Consider the following 10,396-nt stretch of genomic DNA (forward strand, 5'->3'; position numbering starts at 1 on the left):
CACTTGCAGAATTTATTCCAAATGGCATCCTGAGAAATCTATATCTTTCAAATGGGCTACTGAATGTAGTCAGTAGTGAAGATTTGCAATGAAGCTTCACTTGCCAAAATGAACTCTTTGCATCCAAGATGGAAAACACAGTGGCATTCAGTATTAGGACTGCAACTTCCTTGATTGTTTGCATGGGATGATAAGGTCTTTTCCTTCGATTTGAATTTCTTCACCTCCATATGCAACAAGTCTTGCACAATTAGCCACATTAAATTGTCCACCAGCTCTTACTTTAGCAAATGTTTCTGCTCACATAACATTGCACTTTGAACCAGTGTCTACCTTGAGCTAGATGGGTTTACCATGGATCAGGACAGTACAAAACACTTCACCCTTTGCTACTATATCTACTGCATTAACCTTTTCACCAATTACTGATATACCATCTACGTAGAAAGTTGGATTGTAGCTCTCTATATGATCAACTTGCTTTTTTGAGTGACATTTCTTTGCAACTGAGTGAGGTTTACTTGACTTGAAAACCTTTGAAAATGATTCCATTTTTTTACACTTGTGACATTGCTGACCAAATACTAAGCACTTTTCTCTTTTAGACTCATGGTTGGTATGACAATTATGACAGTTAACAATAAATCTTGACCTGGGCTTTGCTGACTCACCCTTATTCTATACTGAGCAACCTTTGTTCTGCACTGAGAATGCTCCTTTAACTGAACTAGTCTTAGAACTTGCTAGAAAATCACATGGATTCCCTGCCACACCCATGCAGGCTGCAGCTGCCATGTGGTTAGGTATGTTTCTGCTTGCCAAATGTTTTATGGTGTCTACATTTGCTTTGCAGCCTGCTGAAACCATGCTCTTGTCACTTAAACATACTTGTGTGCCAGTCTGTAACTTCATGTATCTGATAAATCTCAATAACCTTGCTTAACATTATGTCTCTGTCACAAAGCAAAATCGTTCTCACAGTAGCACTATTAATACCACACATTAGCCTGTCCTTTATGACCTCATCTTTTAAATCACAAAACATGCAAGTTTTAGCTTTGTTTCTCAAGTCAGTAATGTAAGCTGCAAATGTTTCTCCTGTCCTTTGGTCTCTTGTATAAAACAAATGCCTCTCTAGGTTCATAGGTTCATAGGTTCATACTAGGCTATCTGCCCTAGGGCATTTATAAGCCTAGCCAGAGTGTGTGTGGCTTTCACCACCCCTTAGGATGAGAATACTATACCCATTAGTTTGCTGTGCCTCTGTCCAGCAGTGATACAGAGATGATTCCCGGGGTAAACCTACGATCTCCCATCCACTCGTCAAGATTTCTCTTGAACAGAGTCAGTGAGGGGCTCTGCCTCACATGGACTGGGATTCTGTTCCATAGTGTAGGAGTCTCTGGGTGATGAATCTGTCCCTCCAGCACATCCTATTTATATCCGTGTTGAGGTTTAAGTCTCTTGCTCTCATGGCTCTGGTGGATTTGGATTTTTTGAGGTGGTGCATGTCCATTAATTCCGGGTTGGACATGGCCTTGTATGTCAGGCACAGATCACCTCTGAGCAGACGGTATGCGACTGAATACAGCTGGAGTTTCTTCAGTCGGGCATCGTATGACATATGTTTGAGCCCCTTTATCCTTTTGGTGAGGAACTTTTGGGGTCTTTCCAACTGCTGCAGGTGTCGGGTAAGGTACATTCCGAATGGGGCGTTGTACTCAATCATTGGTCTGATAAGTGAAGAGTACAGGGGTACAAAGACCTCTCCTGATCTGGATGTGAATCCCTTCATGATCAGGTGGGCAATGTAGAAGGTCTTCCTAACCACTTTGGCCATCGGTCTGGGGGTTACACATTTCTCTGAATTTATGCTTCAACCATTCAGGATCTTCCCTTGATTCAGCCTGAACAGCAATATGACGATTTCCACCTTCAATTTCCTGCACTGCTGGTGCATACATAAATGAACACTCTCTATCAATGGCCTGTGACACAGCTAGGCTTAGCAAAATTAATGCCCTGGTGCATGCATCTTTATCTGAGTAAGCTGCTTGTATGAAAATATTGTACTCTTGTTCAAATATTCTCCAGTTCTCTGCAATATTCTGATCAGATACAAGTGGTGATGGTTTTCAAAATCCATTTGCCATGCCAACAAATTACAGCAAAACACAACGTAATTCAAGTTCACTTGTAACTGCACGAACATACACACATGCATATATATGCCAGAAATTTATGCCAGTACTTGTAATGATGCCCAATAACCCAATAAGCCTCTGAGTAATTGAACTCTGTGAAATAAGTCTCCATGGCACAAGAACACTCTTGAAATTATTGTACTGTAAAGTCTCATAAAACAGCAAAACCTCTTGTGTAGCTCCACAGAGTCAAGTCAAATTCATGCTTCCAAAATGCAAAACTTGAAATCCAGATAATTTGAACAGCTGAGTTTATTGACTAAATCACAAAAAATAAAAAGACTGTTAAGCACTTTCATCCCTCAACAACAAGCAAGGGGACTTCATCAGAACAGCCCTTACACTTCAGAACCTTCCTTTTATACTGAATCAATTAACTGGTTGTTACACCCATAATGACATTAAAGTGACCAGTGTTTTTTTACAAAAAACATCACACACAAATTTGAATGTACACTGTAAAAATCTCACTTAAAAAGTATGTTACTATAAAATATTACTAAAAACCTAATAAAAGAAGCATATGCTCTTAAGATGTAAAAATAAAATGTTAACACAGTGTTGAAATGTATAATATATTAATAAAATATGTTATAAAATATACTGTATTGCATTTTGGAAGCATGAATTTGACTTGACTCCATGGAACTACACAAGAGGTTTTGCTGTTTTATAAGTGTTTATGTTTACTTCTTTGTTTGCTGGTATGATGTACTTCTTGTACTGTGATGTCATTTATCATTGTTATAAGAAACATTTCAAAGTAACTGCACTGTGCAAATAAACTGGGTGGAAGAAGAAGCTTAGAGTAAGATACATTTCAAAGTAACTGTACATTGTCGGCAAACAGTACATAGCACTCTGAAACACTTCCAAAATGGCTGTACTTTGCTAAATAACTCTTTACAGTGCATGAAACACTCTGTAATGGCAGCCATTATAGGTTCAGAGGTTCATAGGTTGGTACTACCCTCTATCAGCCCTAGGGCCTATACAAGCCTAGCCATAACATTCCCTGGCTATTTCTTCCCACCGTATTTACTGCCCTGGACCCCTGTCTAGCAGGGCGACTTCCATGATCCCCGGAGTGAATTTCCTATCTCCCATCCAATCATCAAGGTTCCTTTTGAAGAGGGCCAAAGAGGCGCTCTGCTTGACATGTATAGGCAGTCTATTCCAGAGTCTGGGGAGTCTCTGGATCAGGAACCTATCCCTCAAGCATGTTTTTTCATTGTGATGACAAGGTTTAGATCCTTGGAGCATATGTCTCTGAGGGATTGGTATTTCTTTAAGTGTAGAATGTCCAACAGATCTGGGTTTGACATGGCCTTGCATGTTAAGCAGAGATTGCCTCTGAATAGAAGATATGCAAAAGAGTATAGGTGGAGTTTTTTTTAGATGGTCAGCATAGGGCATCTGCTTTAGGCCTGTGATTCATTTAGAGAGGTATTTATGCAGCCTTTCCAGTTGTTGCAGATGTCTTGTGAGGTACATACCAAATGGGGTGTTGTATTCTATAGTGGATTTAATGAGCGATGAGTACAGTGGGACAATGACCTCCTTTTTTCTGGATGAAAAGCCCTTAGTGATGAGCTGTGTCCCCATAGAAGGATTTCATGACTATTGCAGTGATGTGGTTATCGGAGGTGAGACCACTGTCCACCTGTGTCCCTAAGTCTCTTATCACACTTTCGGTGTTTAGTGTACTGCCACCTATGTGGTAATTCATGGGTATATGTTATTTTCCCAAAGGGGATAACTATATATTTCTTGACATTGAGCTTCAGCCCATGGCTCTGGCACCAAGCATCTGTTTCTGTAAGGCCCTTTTGTAGAATATCCACATAATTTGGGGATTCAGTAATGGCTCCCATTTGCAGTCATGTGCGAACTTTGTTAGAAAGAGTCCCTTAGTGTTGGCCTGTACTTCAAAGAAGTAGATGCCAAACAAGTTAGGTCCCAGGATTGAACCCTGAGGTACTCCACTTGTCACTTGTCTGGAGCTGGATTTGGAGTTGGCTACTTTTACAGTGTGGGTTCTGTCAGTAAGCCACTTGGCAACTCATCAAGTGATCTAGGGGTTATACTACTCAGCAACAGCTCCTCGTGGTCCTGCAGAGTGGTCCTAGTAGCAGTGAATCGAAAAAAGTGACTACATTCAAGATATAAGTATATTTTTGCTGTTTCTACCTGTGCAACCTTCCTTTCTTACTGAAAACGAAGTTAAACTGCTAATTTAACTGCATTTAGTGTTTTTGTATTACCTGCACTTAAGTTAAAGCTTGTTTGTTTAATTTAACTGTTGAGGCTGCCCACTCAAGTGTGCTAGCCTGTGCATTTAATATACTGTTGTTTTTCTGCATTTTCCTGTTGCCTTCTTGAAAAAAATATATATATCCTTGATTCATGCCTTTCCTGACTAGAATAGTCCCCTATACAGGCTTTGCTGTATTCTGGACTTTGGGATAGTTCTTGTGTTGCCCATTACCTTACTTGGATAGAAGGAAGTTTCTTTGCTCACCAGTGGGAGTGGGGAGCCTTGAGCCACCTATGTGTCCCTGAATGAGTGACCTCAGCACAAGAATTTTGTAGTAATTGGTCGTTTTGAGACATTTCCAGCTATTTGAAGTTTCCTGCTAAAAAATCAGCCTGTGAACATTTTTTTCGCTTATACTACTCAGCAACAGCTCCTCGTGGTCCTGCAGAGTGGTCCTAGCAGCAGAGAATCGAAAAAAGCAACTACTTTCAAGATATAAGTATATTTTTGCTGTTTCTACCTGTGCGACCTTCCTTTCTTGTTGAAAACAAAGTTAAACTGCTAATTTTACTGCATTTAGTGTTTTTTTATTACCTGCATTTAAGTTAAAGCTTGTTTGTTTAATTTAACTGCTGAGGCTGCCCACTCAAGTGTGCTAGCCTGTGCATTTAATATACTGTTGTTTTTCTGCATTTTCCTGTTGCCTTCCTGAAAAAAAAAATATATATATATCCTTGTTTCCCGCCTTTCCTGACTAGAATAGTCCCCTATGCAGGCTTTGCTGTATTCTGGACTTCGGGATAGTTCCTGTGTTGCCCATTTCCTTACTTGGATAGAAGGACGTTTCTTTGCTGACCAGTGGGAGTGGGGAGCCTTGAGCAGCCTATCTGTCCCTGAAGGAGTGACCTCAGCACAAGAATCTTGTAGTAATTGGTCGTTTTGGGCCATTTCTAGCTCTTTGAAATTCCCTGCTTAAAAATCCGCCTGTGAGCGTTTTTTTCACTTATACTACTCAGCAACAGCTCCTCGTGGTCCTGCAGAGTGGTCCTAGCAGCAGAGAATCGAAAAAAGCGACTAATTTCAAGATATATGTATATTTTTGCTGTTCTACCTGTGCGACCTTCCTTTCTAGCTGAAAACGAAGTTAAACTGCTAATTTAACTGTATTTAGTGTTTTTTTATTACCTGCACTTAAGTTAAAGCTTGTTTGTTTAATTTAACTGTTGAGGCTGCCCACTCAAGTGTGCTAGCCTGTGCATTTAATATACTGTTGTTTTTCTGCATTTTCCTGTTGCCTTCTTGAAAAAAATATATATATCCTTATTTCATGCCTTTCCTGACTAGAATAGTCCCCTATACAGGCTTTGCTGTATTCTGGACTTTGGGATAGTTCCTGTGTTGCCCATTACCTTACTTGGATAGAAGGAAGTTTCTTTGCTCACCAGTGGGAGTGGGGAGCCTTGAGCAGCCTATCTGTCCATGAAGGAGTGACCTCAACACAAGAATCTTGTAGTAATTGGTCGTTTTGGGCAATTTCTAGCTCTTTAAAGTTCCCTGCTTAAAAATCCGCCTGTGAGCGTTTTTTTCGCTTATACTACTCAGCAACAGCTGCTCGTGGTTCTGCAGAGTGGTCATAGCCGGAGAGAATCGAAAAAAGTGACTACTTTCAAGATACAAGTATATTTTTGCTGTTTCTAGCTCTGTGACCTTCCTTTCTTGCTGAAAACGAAGTTAAACTGCTAATTTAACTGTATTTAGTGTTTTTTATTACCTGCACTTAAGTTAATGCTTGTTTGTTTAATTTAACTGCTGAGGCTGCCCACTCAAGTGTGCTAGCCTGTGCATTTAATATACTGTTGTTTTTCTGCATTTTCCTGTTGCCTTCTTGAAAAAAAATATATATATCATTGTTTCCCGCCTTTCCTGACTAGAATAGTCCCCTATGCAGGCTTTGCTGTATTCTGGACTTTGGGATAGTTCCTGTGTTGCCTATTTCCCTACTTGGATAGAAGGACGTTTCTTTGCTCACCAGTGGGAGTGGGGAGACTTGAGTAGCCTATCTGTCCCTAAAGGAGTGACCTCAGCACAAGAATCTTGTAGTAATTGGTCGTTTTGGGCCATTATTATCTCTTTGAAGTTCCCTGCTTAAAAATCCACCTGTGAGTTTATTTTTCACTTATACTACTCAGCAACAGCTCCTCGTGGTCCTGCAGAGTGGTCCTAGCAGCAGAGAATTGAAAAAAGCGACTACTTTCAAGATATAAGTATATTTTTGCTGTTCTACCTGTGCGACCTTCCTTTCTTGCTGAAAATGAAGTTAAACTGCTAATTTAACGGTATTAAGTGTTTTTGTATTACCTGCACTTAAGTTAAAGCTTGTTTGTTTAATTTAACTGTTGAGGCTGCCCACTCAAGTGTGCTAGCCTGTGCATTTAATATACTGTTGTTTTTCTGTATTTTCCTGTTGCCTTCTTTAAAAAAAAAATATCCTTGTTTCTCGCCTTTCCTGACTAGAATAGTCCCCTATACAGGCTTTGCTGTATTCTGGACTTTGGGATAGTTCCTGTGTTGCCCATTACCTTACTTGGATAGAAGGAAGTTTCTTTCCTCGCCAGTGGGAGTGGGGTGCCTTGAGCAGCCTATCTGTCCCTGAAGGAGTGACCTCAACACAAGAATCATGTAGTAATTGGTCGTTTTGGGCCATTTCTAGCTCTTTGAAGTTCCCTTCTTAAAAATCCGCCTGTGAGCATTTTTTTCACTTATACTACTTAGCAACAGCTCCTCGTGGTCCTGCAGAGTGGTCCTAGCAGCAGAGAATCGAAAAAAGCGACTACTTTCAAGATATAAGTATATTTTTGCTGTTTCTACTGTGCGACCTTCCTTTCTTGCTGAAAACGAAGTTAAACTGCTAATTTAACTGTATTTAGTGCTTTTTTATTACCTGCTCTTAAATTAAATCGTGTTTGTTTAATTTAACTGTTGAGGCTGCCCACTCAAGTGTGCTAGCCTGTGCATTTAATATACTGTTGTTTTTCTGCATTTTCTTGTTGCCTTCTTGAAAAAAAAAATATCCTTGTTTCCCGCTTTTCCTGACTAGAATAGTCCACTATACAGGCTTTGCTGTATTCTTTACTTTGGGATAGTTCCTGTGTTGCTCATTACCTTACTTGGATAGAAGGAAGTTTCTTTGCTCACCAGTGAGAGTGGGGAGCCTTGAGCAGCCTTTCTGTCCCTGAAAGAGTGACTTCAGCAAAAGAATCTTGTAGTAATTGGTCATTTTGTGCCATTTCTAGCTCTTTGAAGTTCCCTGCTTAAAAATCCACCTGTGAGCATTTTTTTCACTTATACTACTCAGCAACAGCTCCTCGTGGTCCTGCAGAGAGGTCCTAGCAGCAGAGAATCGAAAAAAGCGACTACTTTCAAGATGTACGTATATTTTTGCTGCTTCTACCTGTGCGACCTTCCTTTCTTGCTGAAAACGAAGTTAATCTGCTAATTTAACTGTATTTAGTGTTTTTTTTATTGCCTGCCCTTAAGTTAAAGCTTGTTTGTTTAATTTAACTGTTGAGGCTGCCCGCTCAAGTGTGCTAGCCTGTGCATATAATATACTGTTGTTTTTCTGCATTTTCCTGTTGCCTTCTTGAAAAAAAAATATATCCTTGTTTCCTGCTTTTCCTGACTAGAATAGTCCCCTATACAGGCTTTGCTGTATTCTGGACATTGGGATAGTTCCTGTGTTGCCCATTACCTTACTTGGATAGAAGGAAGTTTTTTTGCTCACCAGTGGGAGTGGGGAGCCTTGAGCAGTCTATCTGTCCCCGAAGGAGTGACCTCAGCACAAGAATCTTGTAGTAATTGCTTGTTTTGGGCCATTATTATCTCTTTGAAGTTCCCTGCTTAAAAATCCGCCTGTGAGCGTTTTTTTCATTTTTACTACTCAGCAACAGCTCCTCGTGGTCCTGCAGAGTGGTCCTAGCAGCAGAGAATCGAAAAAAGCGACTACTTTCAAGATATAAGTATATTTTTGCTGTTCTACCTGTGCGACCTTCCTTTCTTGATGAAAATGAAGTTAAACTGCTAATTTAACTGTATTTAGTGTTTTTTTATTACCTGCACTTAAGTTAAATCTTGTTTGTTTAATTTAACTGTTGAGGCTGCCCACTCAAGTGTGCTAGCCTGTGCATTTAATATACTGTTGTTTTTCTGCATTTTCCTGTTGCCTTCTTGAAAAAAATATATATATATCATTGTTTCCCGCCTTTCCTGACTAGAATAGTCCCCTATGCAGGCTTTGCTGTATTCTGGACTTTGGGATAGTTCCTGTGTTGCCCATTTCCCTACTTGGATAGAAGGACGATTCTTTGCTCACCAGTGGGAGTGGGGAGACTTGAGTAGCCTATCTGTCCCTGAAGGAGTGACCTCAGCACAAGAATCTTGTAGTAATTGGTCATTTTGGGCCATTATTATCTCTTTGAAGTTCCCTGCATAAAAATCCACCTGTGAGTTTATTTTTCACTTATACTACTCAGCAACAGCTCCTCGTGGTCCTGCAGAGTGGTCCTAGCAGCAGAGAATTTAAAAAAGCGACTATTTTCAAGATATAAGTATATTTTTGCTGTTCTACCTGTGCGACCTTCCTTTCTTGCTGAAAATGAAGTTAATCTGCTAATTTAACGGTATTAAGTGTTTTTGTATTACCTGCACTTAAGTTAAAGCTTGTTTGTTTAATTTAACTGTTGAGGCTGCCCACTCAAGTGTGCTAGCCTGTGCATTTAATATACTGTTGTTTTTCTGTATTTTCCTGTTGCCTTCTTAAAAAAAAAAAATATATCCTCGTTTCTCGCCTTTCCTGACTAGAATAGTCCCCTATACAGGCTTTGCTGTATTCTGGACTTTGGGATAGTTCCTGTGTTGCCCATTACCTTACTTGGATAGAAGGAAGTTTCTTTCCCCGCCAGTGGGAGTGGGGTGCCTTGAGCAGCCTATCTGTCCCTGAAGGAGTGACCTCAACACAAGAATCATGTAGTAATTGGTCGTTTTGGGCCATTTCTAGCTCTTTGAAGTTCCCTTCTTAAAAATCCGCCTGTGAGCATTTTTTTCACTTATACTACTTAGCAACAGCTCCTCGTGGTCCTGCAGAGTGGTCCTAGCAGCAGAGAATCGAAAAAAGTGACTACTTTCAAGATATAGGTATATTTTTGCTGTTTCTACTGTGCGACCTTATTTCTTGCTGAAAACGAAGTTAAACTGCTAATTTCACTGTATTTAGTGTTTTTTTATTACCTGCTCTTAAATTAAATTGTGTTTGTTTAATTTAACTGTTGAGGCTGCCCACTCAAGTGTGCTAGCCTGTGCATTTAATATACTGTTGTTTTTCTGCATTTTCTTGTTGCCTTCTTGAAAAAAAAAAAATATCCTTGTTTCCCGCTTTTCGTGACTAGAATAGTCCACTATACAGGCTTTGCTGTATTCTTTACTTTGGGATAGTTCCTGTGTTGCTCATTACCTTACTTGGATAGAAGGAAGTTTCTTTGCTCACCAGTGAGAGTGGGGAGCCTTGAGCAGCCTTTCTGTCCCTGAAAGAGTGACTTCAACAAAAGAATCTTGTAGTAATTGGTCATTTTGTGCCATTTCTAGCTCTTTGAAGTTCCCTGCTTAAAAATCCACCTGTGAGCATTTTTTTCACTTATACTACTCAGCAACAGCTCCTCGTGGTCCTGCAGAGAGGTCCTAGCAGCATGGAATCGAAAAAAGCGACTACTTTCAAGATGTACGTATATTTTTGCTGCTTCTACCTGTGCGACCTTCCTTTCTTGCTGAAAACGAAGTTAATCTGCTAATTTAACTGTATTTAGTGTTTTTTTTATTGCCTGCCCTTAAGTTAAAGCTTGTTTGTTTAATTTAACTGTTGGGCCCCCCAAATTTACCTTGTTTT

The sequence above is a fragment of the Protopterus annectens genome, chromosome 9.part0, assembly GCF_019279795.1.
Source record: "Protopterus annectens isolate FY-2018-M chromosome 9.part0, PAN1.0, whole genome shotgun sequence".
NCBI lineage: Eukaryota > Metazoa > Chordata > Ceratodontiformes > Protopteridae > Protopterus > Protopterus annectens.